The sequence below is a fragment of the Oryctolagus cuniculus genome, chromosome 12, assembly GCF_964237555.1.
Source record: "Oryctolagus cuniculus chromosome 12, mOryCun1.1, whole genome shotgun sequence".
NCBI classification, from domain to species: domain Eukaryota; kingdom Metazoa; phylum Chordata; class Mammalia; order Lagomorpha; family Leporidae; genus Oryctolagus; species Oryctolagus cuniculus.
Window position 1 is genome coordinate 20,255,613 of NC_091443.1, and position 26,130 is coordinate 20,281,742.

Consider the following 26,130-nt stretch of genomic DNA (forward strand, 5'->3'; position numbering starts at 1 on the left):
AAAAAAAAAAGGACTTCACCAAGGAGCTCGCCTCATTTTAATAATTTATTAATTTGATTTATACAAGGGACCTTCAAAAAGTTTAGGAAAAACCGTGCATTATGAAGAACTGTGCATGGGTTTCAGCATATTTTTGCACCGAAATAAGCTTACCTTTGAATTCCACATTCGATGAGCTTCTTGAAGTCCTCCCCATGCTGTGTCATCACCTCCTCCACTGCTTCCCGGAGTGGTAGGAGCATCGCTGAAAGACCACAGAGACACGAGGGGAGGTAACCTTGACAGTCCCTACAGCAGCCATGAAAACCAGACCCCGTGCCAAGCTCCCAGAATAACCCAAGGTGGAGCCAAGGACGCCAGATGACAGGACTTAAAGAAATCCATTAAGATATGCTTATTTTAAAAAAAATTTTTTTTAGTCTCTTGGATTTCCTCGGGATCTCGGGTGACTTTTTAAAGAGGCAGCGTCTGGGCAGATGCAGGCTGCTGACTCCCAGACACCCTTCCAGTGGGCGTGAGTGCACCTGGCAGAGGGACAATCACACACTCCCCTCTCGCTGTTGCACCTCTTGACCTAACCGGGAGCACTGGTGCCCAGGCTCTTTGCACCTGTGGATAAAGGCGCTACGGGCGGCAGTGGGAAAGGCACACTTGGCAGTTTCCACCCCGCCATCAGCGGGCAGGTACACATCTCCAGGGCAGAACAGGGTCTTTTACTCCCTTCCAGTGACATGTTCATTAGGATTCTCAGAGTTCACGTGGCTTATTCCAGCAGGTGCAGAGGGTATCTGGTGAGCAACTCCACGTGTCCGAGAGGGGCTGTGTACTGCTCAGGGGACTCATGTACGCAGTGGGAAGCCTGGTTTTCACGCCAGAGAACAAGAGGAAGGTGCCTGCCAGCCAGCCCGAGCTCTCCTATCCTGAGAGCTGCCTCCGGACTCTGCCTGCCCTCTGCCGTGTCTGAGGCCTGTGCCCAGCCAGGGGCCTCTGTCCTTTGCCACCTTTCCCCAGTGGAACCAGCCTCAACACTGCATGGTTCTAGAGTTTCTGTTGTGTCCAAGGTGTCCCCAGTAAAAGGGCATGGCGCCTCCATGACCACCCACACTCTTTGGGCTTCCAGGGGCAGGAAAAAGAAGAGGGAAGGATTTCACAGCAATTAAAGGATCCATCTGGGGCGTACTCTCCGTTCCCGACTGTGCCAGTGTGGGAGCTGGGATAGCCAGTTTATACAGGCGGGCTCGGGGATCAGAGAGGTTGCATCACCTGCCCAGAGTCACAGGGCCCTTCCGTGTCTCTGTGGACATCTGCGGTTTTTTCCTGCCTGGCCTCCCTTTGTGTTTCTGAAGTAGCAGCCCCCTCGCTCCTGAGTTTAAGTAGGAGCGATTCCTGCCCCCACCCCACATCGACCTCCCCTGGGGGCGGGGTGCACGTGATGCAGCATTGTCCAATCTGCAACCACACCAAAACCTGCAGAGACTCTCCCCCGGCTCAGTTCACCCTCGGCCTGAGGGTGACGTGAGTCTGGGACTGCTGGGGAGGCCTCGTCCTGAGGAGGAAGCCAGCAGAGAAATAATCAGAGCGGGAGAAGCAGACAGAGTCCCAGGACATCCTTTGAGTACCCGGATGTAGCTGCACCTGAAGGCAAAACAGGTGCCTGTTTTTTTGTTGTTGTTGTTTGTTTTTTTCTTTCCAGCTAAACAGATCAACAAAGCCCTTGCTTGTACCATGGGGCTACTTCAGAAAGTTTCCAGAGTAATGGAATTAAAGGATATGCACATTTCCTCCAGCTTTTTGAAGTACCTTTGTATTTTGATCAATGCAGTGAAAAGCTGGAATTGGAATCCAGCTTTGTCTGACTCCAAAGCCAGTGCTCTTTCCACTCGACAGAAAAGCTTCCCCAAACATGGCGCTCAGTGAACTTGTGTTTTCCCAGGGCCCAGACTCACAAGCCCACATTGCAGGCTTCAGGGTGAACAGCCACGGGGCTGAGGACACTTCTGACACTGGTCCATTGCTTGGGCTGCTGTTTAAAAATGCCATAGACTGCAGAGCCAAAAGAATAGCATTCTAGGGGCTGGCGCTGTGGCGCAGCGGCGCAGCAAGTTAACACCCTAGCCTCAAGCGCCGGCATCCCATATGGGCGCCAGTTCGAGTCCCAGCTGCTCCACTTCTGATCCAGCTCCCTGCTATGGCCTGGGAAAGCAGTGGAGGATGGTCCAGCTCCTTGGGCCCCTGCACCCGCGTGGGAGACCTGGAAGAAGCTCCTGGCTCCTGGCTTCAGATAGGCACAACTCCGGCTGTTGTGGTCAATTGGGGAGTGAACCAGCGGATGGAAGACTACTCTCTCTCTCTCTCTCTCTGCCTCTCCTCTCTCTGTGTAACTCTGACTTTCAAATAAATAAATAAATAAATCTTTTTTTAAAAAAAGAATAGCATTCTGTATTCTCGTAGTTCTGGAGGCTGAGAAATGTAGGATCAAAGTGACAAGGGCAGATTGCATTCTGAGGCCTCTTCTCTCATCTGGGAGGGGCCACACCCTCCCCGTGTGCTCATCTGACCTCTCCTCGTGCACTCAAAGCAAAGGAGCCCTCCAGAGTCTCTTAAGGATACTAACCCTGTTGGACCAGGGCCCCGCGCTTGGGACTTCATTCAACCTTAACTACGTCCATCAAAGCCCTCTCTCCACATACCGTCACGTTGGGTTAGAGCTTTATCATACGGATTTGGCCAGGAGAGGGGCCTATAACAGATGCACTGGAGACTTTCAGCTAAAGGAGACGTGGTGAAAACGCAGACTAGAATGTTCTAGAGAATCTGTAAGGCAGGTGAGGCCGCTTCCTCGAGTGCAGATGAAGGCAGTCTGTGACCGTCAGGATGGATCTTTCCTGGCCCTGTGCTTCTTTGCTGTCTCATTACAACACAAGACACTGGATTTTTCTTTTTCACTTCGGTGATGATGTATGTTGAGGTTTCCTGGTCTCAAGATAAATCCATGTGTGAAGGCTTGTGGTATCCCGACTGAGAAAGCTAAATTAGTTAATTGAAAAATGAAAAATAGGAAAATTAAACCAGCAAGTTTTCCAAGCATATTGGGCCAATTTAAAACCCAGGTTAACGTTGATTTATTATTTTAATAAGATTCCTGAGTAAGGAAAAATGGCTGGCCTGAAACATAAATAAATTCAGGAATGAGTTTATTTGGCTACAATATACAGGAGCTATAGGGTGAGTGACTCCTTGGGTTTTCTGCATTTTTTCCTCTTATCTTGAAAACCCATGGGCCCTAAATGTTATTTTTATCCAAGACTAATTGCACACAGTAATGTAATACTCTGGGTTCTCTTTTCGCCAACAATGATCCATGAAGCCATCTCAGAGCTCAGGTGAGAGTCCAGGGCAGGCAGTAGCCACAGCTCTCCAGGCAGGACAATAAGTCCTGCTCAGAAGGAGACAAGTGGAACAACAGCTGGACTTGCCTGAACTCCAGCCTCAACCCCAGCTGCGGTCACCTGCCAGCAAAGTGCACCTTAGGGCTGAAGCGACAGGTGACAGTGGCAGCCCTTTCTCCTCCCTGAGTCAGGTGCATCCTAAGAGAAGAGCCTTGTCAGCTCCCCTGGGCCTTTCAGGCTGGCCCTCAAGCAGAATTGTGCTCAAGTGTTTTGGGCTGTCTCACTGAACGCTCTGGGAGAGGAAGGGGGTGCTGCACCATGTGATGGCAAGATCGAGAAAAAGGACGCAAAGCTCATAGCCAAGTTCCAGACATCGCATGGCTGATACACAGCCTCTAAAATCAACATGACCGAAGTCAATGCATAGGCCAGAGGTACAGAGGGCGTTTCCAGGGCCTTGCGAAGGGGGGCAGTGCCAAGAGCCCCCGTCCCAATCTCTCAGGAAGCAACCTCGAGGAAGAAACAAGATCAAGAAGTCTTTGAGCATCAGCCGGATTTAAACGCATTCCCAATGTTTTATTTCTTGAGCTGAGTAGCAGATGCCCAGGCATTTGTTTTCCTGCTCCTCATCTTTTTCTTGTGTATCTTAAATATTTCAGAATATATTTTGAAATAAAATTACATTATAAAAGAAGGTGCTTGGGCAGGCCAGGAAGTATATCTTTTGAAGTCTGGTGAATCTGAATGAGAACTGAAGAATTATGTTTTCATAAGGAGTCCAGAGAAGATGCCTTCCATCCAAAGTGTGCAATGCTGCGCACCAATACTTACCCAGGTAAAAGGAATGGGCTCTCAGCTACTGGGGCAAATCCCAGAATAGGAGCCATGGACCATTCTTTTCCTTATTTGGACCCAGTGGAACTGAGAAGTTACACATTTAATCTTTTGCACTCAGAGGGCATCCACCCAACTCTCGTTTCATTCACATAGCTTCTGCCCAGCAGCCCCAGAGAGGTGGCCATGGCCTGTGCCTTTTCAGGTGGAAGATGAACTCAGATGCAGTCCTTGAACAGGAAGGCTGGGTTCGAAGTCATTTTGCTCTCCACACCCTCACCCCTACTGTTGAATAATCCAATATGAATCAGACATTAGGTACACTTAACTGGGAAGGGACATTTATCATTACTGATTTGTATGTCCTGTGTATTTATAACATTGCACTCCACAAATGATAGAAAAGGCAGAGGAGTAACTGGGTTGGAACCATTTCGGGGAAGGACATAATCTCTATCACGAGGCGCTTGCACACATGAGCAAGTCCCTGCAATGGATGTGCGTGGAAAATGTGATTTAGATAAACACACAAGGGAATCTTGCAGAATTGCTACAAAGGCTGGTCCTCATCCCTGGCCCCAGGAAGTCAAGGTCTTCGTCTATCACTAAGCATGAGCTTTACCTTTAATCAGGGATGGGGACTGGTTATTGACCAAGGACACAGAGTAACTTTCTAGGTAATGAAACCTTTCTCTGCTTTCGGAATGATGGTAGTTACAGAGATAACAGTGGTGTTAAGAGTCCACAGGGCACACACCATTGTGTATAGATGTGTGTCTCAATAAATTGATTAAACAAAAAGGAATTGCTGCAATGGTATCTTTTGAGAAATGCTTGTGCATATGTACATACGGATGTCTCTTCAATTAAGCAGTTTCTTATATTTGATTACGAGAGCCTGAGTGAAAAAGGGCAAAGCCAAAGGCCTTGTTACATACAGTCAGCACATGCCTCAAAGAAGGTCAAGGTGGCTTCATTCGTTGCCCGGTGATAAAAGTGATAACCTCAGTTGATTAAGCAGCTGTTGGCTGAGTGAATACAATGGAAATGTCCTGATATAAGGAGATTGATTTTGGGGGGGAGGGGACAGGAATACAATGCGCTTCTTTGGTAACACTCATAGCGTTAATGCCCACTTGGAAGACTGCATCCCTGATAGGTTTATAATAAAACCTTCAAAACTATAGTGTGATGAGGGCAAAAGAACAGAGAGAGACGCAGGGGTCAGGTAGATTTGGGTGGAACTGTACACACACCCTTTCGTGGATGTGTGACCAAGGGCACCAGGCCCCGTCTGTGAGACCGGAATAATGCCGATTTACCCAGGCAGGGGTTTTGAGGGAAAAGGAGGCCCGAGCCCAGGGCTGGCACAGAGCAGGTGCTCAGCACATGTCACCCCCTCCCCACCTTAGACAGAGAGGCTTTTACCCAGCAGTCTCAGTCCCCTAGGGCAAGAGAAGCTGGGTTTTCACCCATTATAGCAATGGAGAGGACAATGAAGGCCCGGGATTCGATCAGTATTTTCTCCCTATAGCTCCAACACGCTTTCTGAATCGATTCGGAGTTCCGATTGAGGCTTTGGAGCCAAAACCCAGGGGCCTGGCTCTTCCAGTTGCCACATAGGAAGACACTTCCTCACCCCAGCCACGTGGGGGCCTTGCCTTCCGCCCAGCAGCCTCGCCTGAACGGCTCCTCCTTGGGGGCTGGTGGGCAGCGTGTGCTTCCGCACCTTTTGAAGAGCTCTGTGTCTGGGGAACTCTCCCTTCAGATGCACGCCCGGCGCGCCACCTCTGTTTCTCCCCAGTTCCCTCGTCCTGACCCTCTTGGTTCACTCCCGATGTACTTGTGGGACAGCATTGACCTTGAAATGACCTGCCCTGGGGAGGCCCGCTGGTGGACTATGGTTACTTGTCCTGGCCGCTGTCTTTGTCCACTTCATCCGCCTTTTAGTCCAGCTGCCTCCTGTGAGGTCATTTTCCTCGTGAGCTTCTTAACAGGACCCACGGGTATGACTGAGGCGCCAGCCTACAGCGCGGCTTTGTTTGGGTTGAAGGTTTCGGAACCATGAACAGGAGGGAGCCCAGGAACGTGGCCTGATCTGAGCACCATCTTTCCCGCAAGGGACGCAGACGCGTACTTAGGAAGAACTCAGAGCCGCTCCCAGGCCCAGCCCACACACACGTAAAACCAGGCAAGTGGTGCCCACCTCCTAGGAACTACTCTCCTCTCCTTTTTTAAAGATTTATTTATTTACTTGAAGGAGTTACACAGAGAGAGGAGAGGCAGAGATAGATAGATAGATAGAGAGGTCTTCCATCCACTTGTTCACTCCCCAGTTGGCCGCAAAGGCCAGAGCTGTGCCTATCTGAAGCCAGGACCAGGAGCTTCCTCTGAGTCTCCCACGCGGGTGCAGGGGCCCAAGGGCCTGGGCCATCCTCCTCTGCCTTCCCAGGCCACAGCAGAGAGCTGGACCGGGAGTGGAGTAGCAGGAACTCAAACCAGCGCCCACAAAGGATGCTGGCACTAAAGGCTGCGGCTTCACCTGCTATGCCACAGTGCCGGCCCCGCCACTCCCTTTTTAGGGTGTCGAACTATTACCAAGGGTCTCATGAACCCATATTCACAACAAGCACTGGCTTTACTCATGCCACTGGTGCTTAGAGCCTCCAAAAGTTGCTGGGAAAAGCATATTATGAAAAACTGTGCACGGATTTCAATGTTTTTTGCATCAAAATAAAGTTATTTAAAAAAAAAAAAAGATTTATTTATTTATTTGAAATGCAGTTACAGAGAGGCAGAGGAGAGGGAGGGGTCCACAGGTTTACTCCCTGAGTGACTGCAATGGCCAGAGCTGAGCAGATCCGAAACCAGGAGCCAGGAGCTTCTTCCAAGTCTCCCACATGGTGCAGGGGTCCAAGCACTTAAGCCATCTTCCACTGCTTTCCCAGGCCATAGCAGAGAGCTGGATTGGAAGAGGAGCAGCCGGGACTCGAACTGGCGCCCATATGGGACAGTGCTGGCCCCAATAAAGTTATCTTTTAATTCCATTTTGTCCAAACCTTTTGGAGCGCCCTTGTGCTTCGGCCGGGTACTGCAGCATTCCTGTCCTCCCTGGTTTGTAAGTGTTCACTAGATGCCATTGGGATCAGTAAAATACTAAGTTCTCTGGAAGTCGACGCGCTCAGCTGCTTTCTCATCATACATTTTTAAAATCAACAGATACTAAAAGTCCAATCACGGGGGAAGGCTTTCAAATTTGACATTAGCAAGAGGTCTCCCTTCTAAAGAAGCAGGGCTCACTATGGAGGTGGGAGGGAAGCACTTCATTGAACAAACCGCTTAAGAACAAAGAGACGTAGGAACACCGGCTCACCGTGCTTCCGCCCAGGAGGCCGTCATCCCAGCCCGGGGCAGCCCGTGGTGGGGAGGGCTGTTCCTGGCTCTGCATACCTGCAAAGTGAAGAAGATCAGGGTGCTTCTAAAAGCCTCAATCCTCAGCAATGCGGGTATCTGCCAGCGAGATCAGGCACGGCCGCCGAGCACAAAGATGGATGTCCCCACCGTGGGAAGCAGGCCGTTGGGAGGGGGCCAGAGGCCAGGCAATGACATCTGCATCTTCGCTCCCCTCCCTCTTCAGCCCCTGCCCTCCTGTTCTTCCCTCCCCTGGCCAAGCCTCAGGAAAGTGTTGGCAGGTAGCTACCAGCTGGGCTGACTGCCAGGTTTCTAGAAGGAGGCTCGGCCACAGCTGTGCTGGCAGAGGAAGGCGTGGAGGAGCCAGGGTAAATGAATTAAGTCCCCATTCCGCATAGTGAGGCTCCTGGGCATTTCTCACACACACGGGGGCAGCTGCTGGCCACATCATAGTAGCTGGTACGTGGGTTACGCTGCCAACGGACAGAAACGCGGCAGCAGTGACCAAAATGAAGAGACTCGCCGTGCTAGAGCAATATAGGGAGGAGTAAATTTAAACAAAACCCTGACACACGTGCATAAAAAATGCTTTCGCTGTTATCTGCTGGAGCTATGGTAAAGCCCCCCCATCAAGCTGCGGCATCCTAAGCAACTATCCCATCCTTTTCCTCATCTAACCCCAAATTGGCAGCGTTCTAGGGGGTGGCCCGGCTCCAAGGGCAACATGCCAGGTCTCTATAGAATTAAATAAAATGGAGAATTGGCAAAGTGAAGGTGGCAAGGGGAAATGTGTACTGTCACCCGTGTCTCAGATGCGTCGTGACGAGCGAGGCAAGGCAGTGATGGACATCTAAGCGTTCTCCAAAAGTAGCCTTCACTGATCCGTGCTTTCAGAGTGATCCGACTGATGGAAACAGTTCCAGGGGCTCTTCACCATTGTTTATGCTGCAATACTACTGCTTTAGGTGGAATAACCTCCCCCTCCCTCAACGTGTCCCCATCGCACTCCCCGCAACGTGTGTCCGTGACAGCTTACACAGAACAAGGGCTTTACAGACGTGGCTAAGGATGCTGCCAGGGCAAGATTAACCCGGGCTACCTGGGTGGGCCTGATGTCGTGACAAAGCTGTTTCTAAGTAAGTCCGTTGTGAATGAACTGCAAGTAAGCCCAGGTCCCTCCAGCGCACGGTTGGGTAGATAAGAGTCAGCTGGAATTGGTAAGTATCAGATTGGACAGATGGCCCAGTGATAGCACTGGCCTGTTAGGAAGCAGATCAGTCCCTCAAAAGGAATGGCTTGGGCACATGGCAATTTGGGCCCACCTCACGATGGCATTACTATACAAGTGCAACAAGTGGATGGTGTCCTTGGTTGGAGGGCACACCCCTTAGCACATGCACAGTTAGCAGGGCTTCTACGAACGGACTGAACCCACATGGATGAAACTGGAGTGGAGGAAGGGGAGCAGGGCGCTCTACAGGGAGAAAGGGTTAAGCTGATTGTCATGGTGTTGCACTAGGGCCTGGGGTTCATGGCGGCTCCAGTCCAAGGAGTAGAAAGGAGCTCAGGAAGCAGGACGAGGGGCTGGCACTGTGGCATAGCCAGTAAAGCTGCCGCCTGCTGCACTGGCATCCCATGTGGGCACCAGTTCCAGTCCCGGCTGCTCCACTTCTGATCCAGCATCCTGCTAATGCACCTGGGAAAGCAGCAGCAGATGACCCAAGTGCTTGGGCCCTGCACCCAATTGGGAGACCCAGAAGAAGCTCCTGGCTCCTGACTCCTGGCTTTGGATCGGCACAGCTCCAGCAGTTGCGGCATTTGTAGCAGTGTTGGCTTCACCGAGGTGGATCACCACATTTTTCAAGCAGCAGCTAGCTGCACGAATTTGAATTTCACATCCTTTTTCCACTCTACAAGCTGCTCTGTGCCCATCCTGTGGGCAAGGCACTTTGCAATTCAACTAAGTGAACCTGAAATTAAAAATGGAAGACGTTAAAATAAGTGGTTGCAACCATTAATCCCCACGTTCAGCCCTGCGTTTGCTTAGCCCTAACGAGGAATCAGGCTGTTCGGGACATGGAACCGAGGAGGTGGGGAGCCAGGCAGGGAGGAAAGAAAGTGAACTCTGAACCTGAATCAGAGCAATCGAGTCAAAGCGCCGAGTAAGGAGCGTCCAAGAGGTGAGGAGCTGTCACGACTCAGGGCTCTCTCCTACAGAAGCCGCAGCGCCACAGAGGAGGGGGCTGGGGACTCACACACCAGACCGGGCCACGTCCCAGCTCTTTGAGACATTCAGCAGCCGCATTCTCCACCAACAGCACTTGCCTTTACAGCCAGGGCAGGGGAGCGTCAGAAAGCGAAGCCATCAGCTCCTGGCGTGGAGAGAAGAGGTTTGGGTTCACGTGAGAGACCTATGCTTCATTCCTACACACAAGGGACTGATGGGACGCTTCACAGTGGCCGAATGCGCTGGAGTGGACGTCCACAGGAGGATGTCCCTGCGGGCCACAGACGATGTGATTTCCAAGGACCCTGGACCTCAGAGCACATGGAGCTGAGTGCAGTCTCCTTGTTAGCCTCTTACCCTGCTGTCTCTTAGATTATTTTTCTGTTCCTTCCCACCACCTGGTAATGCGGCCCTGCCAGGATGGGGTGGGGGTCGGGAGATGGTGTCAGGAGAGAGGAGATAGGAGGACACTGGATGTCCTAGTGGGACCCACTAGGACAGACCTTGATCTGGGATTTTGAGAACTGCTCATGTTCCATGCAAGACTTGTGCACTGAATTCTTAGGGGACAGATCAAACAATGGTTCCTTCCCTTTTGTGAGTTTCCCTATTGGCTTAGCTGGCATTAGCCTATCAGACTAAAAGTGGTCCAGAGATTTGTAGATTAAAAATGTGAGTTCTGGAAACATACGCATCAGTGATCTCTGGTGGGGCTGGAGCTTTCAAGAAAGGTAGCGCTTTGGGTCTCAAGGATAGCACCAATCTCAGCCACTCCCCGAGGCTGTAGTGCTGTTAATTTTATGTCACTTTGACAGGATGAAGTGGTACCTAGATGGTACAGAATCATGTCTGTGAGGGCATTTCTGGAAGAAGCGCATTTGAATTAGCACATGAGTAAGGAAGATCCACTCTCACCCTGTATGGGTGGGCAACATCAAAGGCCAAGGGCCCTGATAGGACAGAATGGCAGAAATATAGCAAATCCCCCCCCCCTCCCTCTCCTTCCCTCCTCTCTCTGCCCCTGCCCTTAGACATCAGAACTCCAGGTTCTCTGAACCTGGGGACTTGCACGGGTGGCCCTCCAGGTTCTCAGGCATTTTGCCTGGAGCTGAGAGTTACAGCATTGGTTTCCCTTGGTTCCATTGGTCCTGAGGTTCCATTGGTCCACTGGTTTCCATTGGTCCTGAGGTTCCATTGGTCCACTGGTTTCCATTGGTCCTGAGGTTCCATTGGTCCACTGGTTTCCATTGGTCCTGAGGTTCCATTGGTCCACTGGTTTCCATTGGTCCTGAGGTTCCATTGGTCCACTGGTTTCCATTGGTTCTGAGGCCTTCCGACCTGGACTGAGCCATGCTACTGGCTTTCTTGGGTCTCTGCTTGCAGGCAGCGTGTTGTGGACTTAGTCTTACACTCGTGTGAGCCAATTCCCCTAAAAAGTCCCCTCTCATCCATCTACATGGATAGACTGCTGGGTGTCTCCCTGGGGAACTGCGGTCACTATAGCTTTTAAGGCCAACCCTCACTTCATGTCTGTCCCAAGTCTACATTCTAGGTCTGCTGAGGGGACCACCTGGTGCGTCTCTGTACCCAGGGGATGCCCTGGGGGTTGAACCTGACCAAGACCTCATTTATTACTTGGCCTCCATGTGCTGGTTCCAACAGGGGACTCAGATGGCACTCACTCCCCAGACATCAGGCTCTGCTCAGACCTTTAGTCCCACAGACTCTGAAGTGGTTGGGCATTCTCTTCCCCGCATTGTGTGAGTGACCAAGTTCAGGAAGCAGCATATCCCAGAGGCTTTCTGGCCTCCCACAGTGTATGCATTCCAGCCTGCTTGCTTCTCTGAGCCTTTCGCTTTCTCCTTTTGCCATCTTCCATGGTCATTCTGGCATCTCCACTTCATGTAGCATGTGTCATCAATTTCTCCAAGCTCCAAGAGCCAGCCCTGCAGGGCAGGAGCCCTTGTTGGGGTGTGGCATTACATACTGTCTCCCGGGAGGGCTTCCCCATACCCAGGAACACTGCACTGCCCTGTCCACCTCTCCTGTCTGCCCCTGCTGATCCAGCATCTTCAGGAGCCGGTCCCAGCAGCAGTGTCCTGGCGCTTACCGGCACCCATAAGCTGGGTCCTGTGGCTCCCTCTGAGGCTAGTCCTTCGCTCTTTGACCAGACTCAGCACTACTCAGCCAAGGGACGCTGTAACTCAATCCCGCTCATTTGTCTATTGGCCAGGAGGGGAACTGTGAGTGGGTTTCAGGGAGAAGGGGCACTTTGTTCTGCAAAGCAGAGACCTCTGCACTCTCTGTGGGCACAGGAGGAGCACTAGCCTCCCAGGGGAGGAGTGGGCCACATCTGTGGGCCCAGATGAGCCAGGAAACCTGGGAATGCCCATTTTTCTAGTACATTCGTCCATATCTCAAGGTCCTGGTCATGGCCTTGGCATAGTAGATCTATCGGGGCTGAGAAGTCAGCTTTCTCTGGAGCTCTGCACTTTCACAGGGAAGTCCTTGGCCTGTTGCTTTGTTTCTCTGACTTCCAGCTGCAGGAGATGAGTCTCTTTATAAGCTGTGAAGGAGGCCCTCTGGCTTTCACAGTCAGGCTTCAGCTTGCGATTTATCACTCTGACTCCCAACTGTTGCAGCTGTTGTTCCCTGGGAAGCAAAGGCTGAGAAAGAGATTCACCCACGGAAATGGGTGCTGGGAGTGGAGGCACAGAATAGGGCTGAGAGAGGAGAAAACTGTGATGTGGCCACAGTAAAGGCCTTGTTGACCCCACAAAGGTCCCTGGGGCTGGGTTGGCCCTATAACATGGTCTCAAATAGGGGTGGCAGGGCCAGGCATTGCATAGTCACCCCGTAAGAGCTGCCTCTGGGAAGAAAATGAAATGTGAACTTGTGCAAGATGGTGGTCTCACCTCAGACAGAGCAAATTCCAAACGAGGACTTGGCTGAGAGCTGCCAGCCTTGGGGAGATGGAGAGAATGGGTTTTCAAGTCCTCTAGGGTAATCTGGATAGGACTCACGACGTACACTACCCCTAATCTGCCTGCTCACATGCACAAAACCTACATAACAAGTGCGTTACTTCCTGATGCTCGGTGAAGCTTAAGTGTCACTAGGTCTTTGTAAGCCCCAACTACACACCTTAGCTTTTCTAAGAGTCTCAGCTTTAAAAAAAAAAAAAAAAAAAAAAAAAAAAAAAAAAAAAAAAACCAAGATTTTTTCTTCCTGTTCAGTATAGATTCCAAAATGGCTCCATTTGGCATCTGGGGTAGACAAGCCCACCGGCAGTTCTGCAGATAGAATCTCAACCCTCTTGTCTGCTCTCCCTTTCTTATTATCCAGAACTAAAAACCACCACCAACTCTGCGAACAACCCAACATGTCATTGTCTCATGGAATACACACATGTATTCTCTGGGCCATGCTGAGACATATTTTGTGGTTCTTTCTTTTTTTGAAAGGCAGAGTTACAGAGAGATGAGAGAGAGAGAGATGAGAGAGAGAGAGAGATCTTCTCTCCACTGTTGCACACCCTAGATGGCCACAACGGCCAAGGCTGGGCCAGGCCAAAGCCAGGAGCTAGGAGTTTCATCCAAGTCTCCCACATGGGTGGCAGGGGCCCAAGGATTTGGGCCATCCTTGACTGCTTTCCCAGACACATTAGCAGGGGCTGGATCAGAAATGGAGTAGCCGGGACTCGAACAGGCGCCTGTATGGAATGCTAGCATTGCATATAGCAGTTTAATCCGCTGCGCCACAGCGCTGGCCCCATTTTTGTGTTTTGCACTGCATCTGCAGACAGCACACCAGTCGCCGCTGGTGCAGAACAGCAGCATGGCCATTCCTTAGCAGGGAAAAGCAGCTGGAGTCTGTGTGCTGAAGACAAATTGGCCATAAACTCTGCAAGACATGGAGGTTATTTCAGTTACTAAATGATTAAAGTCTCTAATCTCTGGAGCGCTGATAAAGAATACTGGAGAAGGGGCTGGGTTTCTGATACTGGGGGTAGGTGCAGCGCGTCTCTCTTGAGCCCTTGCTGAGGAAGTCCTCCCAAAAAAGAGCTACCGATAAGTAAGACGTCATTAATAAATCAACGACAGGGAAATGAAAATGGAAGCAGACAAATCAGCTGGCAGATCAGGTCGTAGAGGAACACCGGCACATCTGTTGCTACTACTGAGGCATTAACAATTGAGTGTGAGGATCAGTGGTCTTTCCTACTAATACTTAGAATAACGAAGCTTCAAGAGCAATTAAAGCAGAAATCAATTTTTAAATGTATCTTGCACCAATCGCAAACAACAGGATATATATATATATATACACACACACACACATATATATATACACATACACACACATATATATTGGCTTTGGATTCTTTTTAGCAGGCACTGGGAGGTGCAGGGTTGAAAAACGCTGCCTCATCTTGGCTCCGCCGTGAGGTTTAGACACACAGCTAATGCAGTCTTGAGTCTCCCACTTTGATTCTTACCAGCTGAAGACCCTGGACTGTGCTTAATCGACGTGTTAAATCCAAGGCATCCACGAGGTCCACCAATTTCCTTGCCCAGGACTCTGTTCCAGCCCCTTCTCCTCCTCAGGTAGTTACTGATTACATTTTGTTTTGTTGTTTTTGAAGACGTCAGCAAATGAACACCTGTGGTGGTGAAGCATCGTTGCTCCTCTTCTGCGCCGAGGGCGGCGGCCAGGCTTTAGGACATCAAGGACAGACACGGGAAGCGGATGCTGCAAACTGTACACCCACGTCCAACGAGGGAGAATGGCTCTTATAACATCATTACAAAAGATGCTTTTAAAATTATTTTCATTGTATTTCAAAGGCAGAGAGAGAGAGAGAGAGAATCTTCCACCTGCTGCTGGCTCACTCCTCAAATGTCCACAACAGTGGGAGCCAGGCAAGGCCCAAAGCCACCATGCTTGAGAACTCCATCTGGGTCTCCTACGTCGTGGATGGGCCACCGCCTGCTGACTCCTAGGATGCACACTAGCAGGAAGCTGAATCAGGCGGTCAGAAGCAGAGCTAAGCCACAGACCCAGGTACTCTGGTATGGCATGCAGGCATCCCAAACGGCATCTTGACTGTGGCACTGAACACCTGCCCCACTCAACATCACTTTTGATTTAAAGATGTTGGGACAATAAGAAAAGAGAGAGAGGGGAGAGACTCCAGTTAGGAAAGTTAGGATGCAGAGAAACACTATCAGGAAAAGGAATTAATTTTAGGTCCAAAATTTCTCTGGAAAGCAGAGAATCTTGTGAGCTGGCTAATAAATGAGTTCTTGCTGAGTAAGACAAAGGCGGCAGGGGGTGGGGGCGGGGAGATTAGGAAGAAAGAAGCAAGTGCGAGAAGATGAGCAGAAACGGTGGGAGGAGAAGGCAGGATGCGGGAGAGGGAAACCAGGCCCTGCTTCCTTTCAGTACATGGCCTTCCCTCCACATTATACCCCTGACAAGCCGGAGGACAGCATCTCCAGGAATTGAACTTTCTTCCTGTTTCGCCCTTGAAACACAACAGATCTTTCTGGAAACAAAGAAAACCAGGAGAGAGGCTGTTTGGTTTGCTCAGTCACAGAAAGCAGATTGCAGCCAGGCCAGCGGGTGGGGCGGCCGCCCCCCGTAGATGGGAGTGCTGCACTTTGGACCTGAAAATATTTAGAAAAGGCAATTGTGTCTGTACAGACCTCGGTGCCTCGTCAGCACTCCTGAACCAACACAGTGTAACCACTATGTACATAGCACTCATACAGGGTATTATAAGTGTATGGGGAGATTGTGTGGGTTGGATGCAAATATTACACCGTTATTCATGGAGGACTTGAACAACCTCAGGTTTTGATATCCAAGGGGTGGTGGTGGTCCTGAAACCAATTCCCTGGGGGATACCCAGGGACGATTGTATTTTGAGTTCCTTTGGGACAGCCAGCAATACCCATATTTGGTGAGATGACATCCCAAAATTACAGCAAGGGTCAACTTTTATACCAATTGATGAGTGACAAGCAAAGAAAACCATCAAAGCTCATACGAACAGTTCCAGAGGTAAGCACTAAGTTAGATGGAGACTGCCTGGCAAAAGGACTCCATGGAAAACCCACAGCCAACTTCATACCAAATGGGGAAAGGCTAAGGGCAGGAATAAGCCACCTGCCCTTTCACTTCTAGTCAACGTTATAGTGGAGCTTATAACCAAAGCAACGAGGCGATGAGGAGAAATCAAAGGAATCCAGGTTAGAAAGAAAGGAAATTGGAGTCAGCGTTGTGGCAAAGAGGGTAAAGCTGCCCGTGACACCAGCACCCTATACGGGCACCAGTTTGTGTCCTGGCTGCTCCACTTCGGATTCAGCCCCCCGCTAATGGCCTGGGAAAAGCAATAGAAGGTGGCCCCTGCCATCCAGGTGGGAGATCAGAGAGAACTTCTGGTTCCTGGCTTCAGCCTGGCCCAGCAGTGGCCATTGAAGCCAATCTGGGGAGTGAACCAGCAACTGGAAGACCTTTGTCTCTCCCTGTGTCTCTGCAACTCAGACTTTCAAAATTAAAAAAAAAAATACTTAAAAATTATTTTCATGGTTGACATGATCTTGTATAGAATATCCTCTAAAACCATTAAAACTAATAAATGAATTCAGCAAGGTTGTCAGATACACGATCAGTACCCCCAAATCAACTGTATGGCTATTCACTTGCAGTGAATAATCTAAAACACCCAGGGAAGCATTTCCTCCCTCGGGCTTCTGCACCACACCAGGGAGGGGCTCAGGGAGAGGAAGCGGAGGAGGGGAACCAGGAGAAGGACAAGTTCATGACCCAACAGACCTCTTATTCCAATGCTCACTTTCTCTCTTCCTACCTGAGCAAGGTTGAAGCTAAGTCTCCTTGCTGAGCAGGTTTTTCCAAGGCGTTAGCTAATGCGTTCAGTAATTGGGATACATTTGTTCCTGTTAAACTCTTGGTGTCAAGAAGTCGCTGAGTTCAAGCTACCATCAATGTGATGTGAAAAGATCCTTTGTGTTCTTTAACCCAGACCATAATTAGACTCCCCAGAACACAGACAACACCCGAGCAATCTAATCAGCTCACGCTGCCACGTGAAGCCATGGCGCGGCATCCCCTAGCCGCTCTCCTCTGGCTGGGCTTTTCTCTTCCCTTCTTCATTTCTAATGCCCTCTGCACTCGTGAGGAGCTGTTAGCATGTGATGATGGCCTTATGAAGTCCCACAGCAGCTTACGTGGGTCTCATATTTGCTCTTTGATTCTGGAGGCAAATGCTCGGCCTCTACACTGATTCCCTTGCCAGCACCGTCAGGGCCGGCTTCACAGGGCCACGGGCTTAGGAAGAGCCCTGCTTGAAGGGCCACACACTTGGCTTACGTCTGCTGTCCTTGTCTTGAGCCTCTTCACAGCTTTTGAACAAAAGGCTGCATATTTACCCTGCACTTGGCCCTGCAAATGTAGCTGACACCCAACAGCATCCCTGGGCTTTCAGATCTCAGCTTTGTTCTTCATTAGCTTTGCGACCTTGGACACACTTCTCCACCTCTCTCAACTTCATTTTCCTCAACTGTTAAACCTAGAAAGAACACCAGTGTCCTGAAATTGTGGTGAGAATGAAACGAGACAGCACACCCGTGCCTGGGATGTGATTCTAGGAACGGACCCGTCTCAGTGGCGTACCGTGCCTGGCACTGACTGGGCCACCAGTGTGCACAGATCAGCCTGTGGTTTGCTCGCTACCACGCCGACAATCCACCAGTACGTCCAGGTTTGCACTTCCAGGTTTTTCAAAGCCAAGGTCTGCTGCCATTGGTCCAGTCTGCATTCTGATGGGTTGGTGCCGTGGTTATCATCATCTTTGCTCTCCATGCCTTGTAATTAATGGTGTTTTAATGAGGGAATGGGGGCACAGTCATATTAAGTCACTTTCCTGAGCTCAGGTAGCTTATACGTAGACTCTCTTCAACTATCAATGTTATAACCGGCTGAGAAAATTTGTGTGGGTCTAATTCTGGGCTCTCTTCTGTTCCACTGGTCTCTGTCCAATATCACATTATCTCCATCACTTTAGTTTTATAGTAAGAATATGTTAAATATTAAAATATATTAAATATTTCAAATTGACATGTAATTGTCCACATTTATAGGGTACAGTGTAACACTGCAATCCTTATATGTAATGTGTAATGATCAGATCAGGGTATTGGTATGTCCTTAATTATAATTCCTCTGTGTTGGGAGCATTCATATTCTTATCTACAAGATATTTTGAAAAACAATTGTCAAACTTATCCTCCTGTGCCATAGAACATTGGAAATTATTCTTTCTGTGAACTGCACCACTGTATTTGTTAGCCACTCTCTCTCCATCCTCCCCTGTACCTCTCCCAGACATCAGTAACTATTATCCTATTCTGTTTCTGTGAGATCAACTTTTGACCTCTCATCTCTGAGTAAGAAGACGTGGCGTTTATCTCTCTGTGCCTGGCTTATTTCACTTAACACAATGTCCTTCAATTTCATGCACGCTTCTGCAAATGAAAGAATTTCATTCCTTTTCTTGGCCAAATAATATTCCATTGTATATAAATGGCACATTTTCTTTACCCATTCACTCATCCATGGACACCTAAATTGATTCCACAGCCTGGCTATTGTAAATAGTGCTGCAAAACACTCGTCTCTTAGCTTGATTTCCTTTCCTTTGGATATACACATAGTACCGGGATTCTTGCATCACACAGCGATTCTAGTGCTAGTACTCTGGGAAGTGCCTGTTTTCCATAATAGCTGTACTAATGTACGCTCACACCGAGAGTGTGTGAGTGTCCCCCTTTCTCCACGTCCTAGCCAACAGTTGGTGTTTATCTCTCTGATGACACCATTCTAGCTGGGGTGACATGATACCTCAGTGTGGTTTTGATTTGCATTCTTCTGACGTCTAGTGATGTTCATATACTTGTTGGTTGTTTGAATATCTTCTTTTTAGAAATGTCTATTTAGATAATTTACTCACTTTAATTGGATTTTTCTGCTCTTGTGTTCTTTATATATTTTGGATATTAATCCCTTGTCAGATGAGTTGTTTGCAAATATTTTTTCTATTCTATAGGTTGTCTCTTCACTCTGCTGATTGTCTCTTTTGCTGCGTAGGAGCTTGTTAGTTTAATGTAATCTCATTTGTCAATGTTTGCTGTTGTTGGCTGCACTTTTGAGGTCAAATCCAAAATGTCTTTGCCCAGACCAAAGGACAAAAACATTTTAAAGAATACCATATTTGGTGCCAGAGCTGCAGCACAGCTGCTTAAGCTGCCACCCCCAGCACCGGCATCCCATATGGACACTGGTTTGTGTCTCAACTGTTCTAATTCCAGTCTAGTCCCCTGCTAACACACCTGGGAAAGCAGTGGAGGGTGGCTTAAGTGCTTAGACCCCTGTACCCACACAGGAGACCAGGATGAAGCTGCCAGTTCCTTGGCCATTGTGGCCATTTGGGGAGTGAACCAGCGGATGGGAGATATCTGTCTCTCTCTGCCTCTCCATCTCTCTCTCTCTCTCTCTCTCTCTCTCTCTCTCTCTCTCAAATACGTAATTCTTTTTTAAACACTGTACTCACCTGGATGGTCCATTAAAGGCAGTCTAGGCAGCAAGGTGCAGCAACAGTGCAGGAGACATGGAGGGGGCAAAAGAGGACTTTCACAGCCCTCTGATCCCTGGGCACTTTTATGTATTACTCCCGGGGATTCCCAGAGGAAGCATAGGAGGAGGCCAGGGGCTCCAGAAGGGTTTCAGTTGGGATGAGGGGTACCTGAGTGTGCGGGCATGGTACTCTGATGCCTGAGCAGGACTGAAGACACTGGGCTTGAAAAGCCACATGGCAGGATGGCCAAAGACCAGATATATAAGAAAAAAATCTCAGTGATGGGACTGGCGCTGTGGCATAGCAGGTGAAGCTGCCACCTGCAGTGCCAGCATCCCATATGGGCGCCGGTTCAAGTCCCAGCTGCTCCACTTCTGATCCAGCTCTCTGCTATGGCCTGGGAAAACAGTAGAAGATGGCCCAAGTCTTTGGGCCCCTGCACCCAGTGTGGGAGACCTGGAGGAAGCTCCTGGCTCCTGGCTTCCGATTGGCACTGCTCCAGCCATTGCGGTTAATTGGGGAGTGAACCAGCGGATGAAAGAACCTCTCTCTCTCTAACTCTGACTTTCAAATAAATAAATAAATCTTTTTTTAAAAAGAAATATCTCAGTGAACACCAGTCCATAGTGAACACAACCACTCCTTCTCTTTGCTAGAAGTCCCAGCGTTTCCCTGAATTTAGAGCATCCATAGAGAAAAGGGGACAGGAGACGTACAGCTACAGCAAAATAAAATGAGCCATGTCTTAGCACACCCGACAACTTGGGTCTGAGAAACCTTACCTGCTACAATAATTATGAAGCAAAATTGAAGCTCAAATACCAAACTTCCACTGGATGAGGTTAACTGCTGCCTAAGGTCAGACTCTAAGTGCGTACAAGGCAGCAGAGTTCTCTCAAAGGGCAGTAGATAGAGCCTTCTTCACTTCATTTTTTCTGAGTTATGCTGCACTAGACAAGAATGGTGCAGAGCCCCGCCCCCTCCTCCACCCCAGGTGTTCTTGTTTGAAGTAATTTGCTCCAGTTGTGTTGGGGCATGGCTCATTAGATACGAACAGTTTCTTTCGCTTCATGTAGATATTAGAAGTCCACATCATCGAAGGCCAAACCTCAAACGAAAGGGGCATGGAGATGATGCAATTATGCTGGTGTCAGAGCAGATGGTTGTTTGCAGAGGGAAATGGTGCATAAAACCCACAAACAATGGAAGACTTGAGAGAGAAATTCTCCACGGCAGTCATGACCATAAAATCCACACGAAGGCACTAATGCTCAGAATTGGTGCAATGCTTGACAGCGTTGGGGAAAACCAGGGGCAGCTCACCCCCTGAGGGGCAGCTTGCCTGTATTAGGAGGAGGAAGGGCAGAGAATGGGGTGCAGAGATGCATAATTCTGTATATACTGCCTATACATCTCAGTTCACAAACTCAGGGGTGGCAGGTTATTTTTTTATCCAAGCGGCTAATATTCAATAGGGTGCTTCAAAAAAGTTCATTAGAAAAGGGATTTAAAAGATAAGTTTAAGGGCAGATACGTGGCACCAGTGGGCTAGGCTCTAGCTGCTTGGGATATCTGCATCCAGTGTCAGAATGCCTAGTTCAAGTCCCAGCTCCTCCACTTCCAACCCACCTTCCTGCTAACACATCCTAGGGGCCATGGATGACGGCCAAAGTGCTTGGGCACTTGACACCCACATGGGAGACTCAATGAAGTGCCTGAATCCTGGTTTTGGCCTGGGCCACTTTTGGCTCTTGTGGGCATTTGGGAAGTGAACCAGCCCATGGAAAGATTCCCTCTCTCCCTCTCTTTCTCTGTGTGTGTGTGTATGTTGTTCTTTCAATAAATTTAATTTTTTTTAAAAAGATAAATTTTTGATGCAAAAATTTTTTGAAATCCATGCATGTTTTTTATAGCATGTATTTTCCATGAACTTTTTGAAGACCCCCTTATATAATGGATCCCGTCTTCCAGGCAGCAGCAACCCAATTTTAGTTATTAGCCCCATCCTTTCCCTTTGATTTCATCTAAATGTGGAGCTTCCCTATTTTCAATGAACGGAGGGCGGGTGTGAGGGGCACCTCGCTTGGGCTGGCTTCACTCTTCTCCAGCGGTTACTTAGAGGGATGTGGGCCCCTGCTGGTCACTGCCAAGTCATCCTTTGCATCGGGACATATCCTATCTGGCTCTGGGTCAGCTGACGCCAACCACCCTTCTGGGCACACAGGATCAGCTTGATGCTAGTCTGGGACGATCAACAACTTGGTCGGTCCACTCCCAGCCATTTGTCACTTCCTTGGTACATCCTGGGGACACAAGAATCATTCGATGGCCCCAGCACTCCCAAACCCACTGGTCCCAGGTCTACTCTGGGGCATTTGCGAATTCATCCGCCAGGACAAAGCAGCCCGCTATCCATCTTTGCTTGGAACTCTTGCCGCCTCGCTAGGTTCTACTGGGGAAAGTTGTTCCAGGCTTCCTCTGTACTGTAGCTCTCAGATCCATCTAGAGTTTCCCAGGTAGGACACTGTCCCCACTGCATCCTGGGAAGGGACCTGGGAGCAGGCTGTCAAGCAGGACTCCTCACCAGCTCAGCTCTCCTCACTTCTAACTTCCTTTCTTTTCTTGGTTGGCAGAAGGTCAGCACTTTGGCCTGGGGCTGGGGGTGCAGTGCGGCTTGGGGCAGCGTCTTTCTCGTTCCTCGTGACTTCTCTCACGTGTGTGGTAAATGCTGCAGTTTTTTCTGTTCTCCCAGGGCCAAGACTTTAAAATCGAGAAAGTTAGAAACTGGCTTCTTTTATGTTAATCTACTTCCCGCCAGAGGCAGTGAGGCTGGTTAACTCGCTGGGAGAAAGATCACAGGATGAAAAACCACACAGATACACAGCCACGTGTGCACGGTTGTGTTTCCCCAGCCTGGTCCTTGGTAAGGTAGCCCCAGTCCAAAATGGACCCAGGAAGAAATAAAGCAACGCGGCCGAGCCATGCTTCTGGGAGAGGGCCCAGAAAGCACATTTCAGAGCCTTTCTCGGAGGCTGTGATTCCTGGAGATTCTTGTTCTGCTCATTACCAGAAGGATTATTCTGCTTGACCTCTGTGACCCCAGCGTCTTACCCAGTTAGCCTCTCCTTTGGCATTCCATGGCGTTCAGACCTGAATCATGAATTAAAGGCCACTCTAGCCATTGCAGACCAGCTCCTTTGTAAAGGTATCGGGCCTCCTCTGACAAGAACTGTTTAAACACCTCGAGCACTCCAACAAACACACATTGTTTGGAACATGCCAGAAAAGTCAGGGTTTGGCAAAGAGCTAATAAGACACATAATGAGACTGCCCAAGAGAAGCCTCGGTATGTCCTGTTGGAATCCACAGGATTAAGTCAGAGCTGGGTAGCTTTGGGCATGGAACCATGGCATCAGTCAGCAGGCTTCACCTTCAAGTCCTGCTCAAATTCACTTGAGTCTAACCAGGAGCTGGGGGGGGGGGAAGGAGAGAAGAATGTTGGGGTGTCTTCAGTTTGGAGTGTTAACAGCTGCCCAGTCATTCAGAAATGTAGTTGGAGCAAAAATGAAGAGAGCTGGCCAAGGAAGCCTGGTCTTCTCAGTTGATAGTATGGGGAAGATTTAATTATATTTATTTATTTGAGGGAGAGAGAGCTCGTCCATCTGCTGGTTCATCCTCCAAATGCCAGCAATAGCCAAGGCTGGGCCACACTGAAGCTAGGATCTAGGACCTCAATCCATGTCTGCTACATGGGTGTCAGGGACCCAAGTACTTGAGCCATCACCTCAGACATACAAAGGACATGGTAAATAAGAATGTGAAAGCCTCTAAGGTAATAATCAGTTGCATTAAAATCAGAGACTGGATGAGCACACAGGAGTTGCTCCATCTTCTGACACCATTCCCTCCACTAGCTCAAGATGATGGGCCGCCTCCCAGAGTGCACATTAGCAGGAAGCTGGACTCAGAAGCAGAGGCGGGACTTGAACTCAGACACTCTGATAGAGGTTATGGGAATCTTGATCGCTGTGCCAAACAATGCGGGGTTTTAAATCAGACTTTGCCCTTCTCCTTGGCTTCCTCTTCTGTGTTGGCTGAGCTTTGGGAAAATGCTCTCATGAAAACAAGAGCTCTTTATGTAATTTACGTAATTCCTGACTTAGGAAAAAAGTCTCTAATCCCCGTAAGTCACTATCTTTATAAGAACATTAAAAACAGACAAATGTGTGAGAAGCCAGATCGTTCATCCAACACAGGTGGACAGTGATTACAATCAGTAGCCCTTAAGTGAAAACCGTATATTTGAACCAAAACCATAGTAGCCCTGGAATCCGCACTTATGTAGCAGGTGTGCTTTTCCAGTTGTGTTGAGCTTACACTCTCTGGGAGGTGGCAGTGTGGCAAGGCTCTAAATGCTGAAGACAGTGGCCTTCGAATAAAAAATTCACCCAAGAAAATCCAGAGTGAATCATGAGAAATTTGCTGTCTATTAAGTTCATTATTTTTCAGCTTAAGAGATAGCCACAAACATACAAAGGACATGGTACATAATAATGCGAAAGCCTCTAAAGTAATAATAATCAGTTGCTTAAAATCAGACTGGATGAGCACACAGGAGTTGCTTCATCCTCTGACACCATTCCCTCCACTAGCTCCATGACGTCTTTTGAGGAATGGAATGAAGAAGACTTGAGGCAGGCAGCCTACTGCCCACAGTTGTGGTAGAAGAGACCAGTGCGACTCTGGGACATCCAGCTTGGGAAAACCAAGACCTCCTGAACCGAGTCATAGTCAGATGGCCAATGACAGCCGACTTGCTACCAACACAATAAATGCTTCTAGAATCCGGTCAAAATAAGGATAAAAAAAAAACACCCCAAATGATCCTAACAAAAAAGAAAAGAAACCATGAGATAGTGGATCATAAACTTGGAACATAATAAAAATTTGGGGCAGCATGAAAATCAGCAGGACCCAAGTCCGAGAGCAATTCCTGGGCTCCACCTGCAGAGATTCTGATACCCAGAGCCCAGGAATCCCAGGCTGAGGCAGGTGCTAGACTGGCTGTGGGGTGTGAATTCCAAGTGAAAGCACCTATGGTGTGTGGCTGGAGGGGAGAGAAGTTGCATCTTGGGCCCCTGAGGCCAAAGCTGTGCCCCCCCCTCCCCCAGACAGCTGGGCAGGCGCTGTCCGAGCTGAGCAGCTGTCTGACACAATGAACCGGTTCTGTAGGCAGCTGGGTGGCAGCCGCAGAATTGACCACTCCGAGCTTTACTGGGGAAGGGAAAGCAAACCTTGTGACCACATGTTTGGGGAGCGCACTCCCAGAAGAGCACGGTTCACCCCAGCGCTGAGGACAGAGGCACCCCCTGCCCTGACGAATGTCAACACACTTGGCGGAACCTGACCCCACCCTGCAAATGACTCTTGCCTCCTGCTCCTGGATCCTCCCTATGTTAAGTCTAATTCACAACCCAGTTCCTTTAAAATAGAGGTTTTTATAATTTAGATCTGAGTGGAAGATCTCTTTGGGAGCAGAGGCAGTACTATTTTTGGATCTTGTTTATTTTATAATTTTGCATAAAAGATTAGGCAGCCAGAAACACAAACGATCTGCTTTTTTTTTTTTTTTTTCTCAATTCTCTTCCTTCCAACAGAGTTCACATTAAAACTAGAGCGATTTTATTTTCTAAATTGCCATGTAGTGGGTGCAGGAAGCAGTCAATTCAAGGTGGCATAAATGCCCTCCACCAGCACACACACACAGGCCCCACGGCAGGTGCACATCACAACACACAGCCCCAATAGCCTTTCTTCTCTCATGCCCATTCTCGCGCTCCCTTGCTCCCAACTTTGTGCTGGGGTCCACTTTCTGATTCAGTCAGGGCGGTAACGATCTTACCGCTGACCATTAGATTTCATCAGAGGTGTTGCCACTAATAGAGGAATGCAGGCAACAAATGGTCTCAGCACAAACAGAAGAGATTAGTGAGCCCCCCATCTGCAGCTGGTCTTTGTGAGCTTAATGAAAGCAGGCTCAGGTTGGAGATCTTGGATATACAAATTGGCCAAACTAGCATCAATTTGTCTACCAAAGTCCCTTTGAATTACAAATGAGTAAAATAGAGTTGTCTTGGGATCTGAGTTATTTGACTTTAACTTGGCTAGCAGGACCATTAACTATTGATCTGGTAATTTATGATGGTTTAGAACAAGACTTTGATGGAAGCTGCTAGGGCTTTGACCAGAAAGTCGATAAGTCTCTTCTGGAACAACCTTAGCCATGTATTATACATGGGTGCGCTGGCAAGACCTCAGCTGGGGCATATCTCAATCAGACTTGAATTCCCCAACCTGTTCATGATGATGAACACCTCCTATGAAGTCCAGGTCACTTACGGTTCTAATTACCTGGCCATGATGCCTACCTCAACACTGATGACTCAGGACCCTGTGCCTCTGTAATCTGCTAATAAAAAGAAGTGAATCATTTTCATATGTCTCCCCCCCCCCTTTTTTTGTGTGTGTGGAAGATGAATCAGAGTCTGCTCCAACGCGTGCATTCAAAGTGTGTTTCAAAACCGGAATAATTGAAAAACATTTCTCTATCT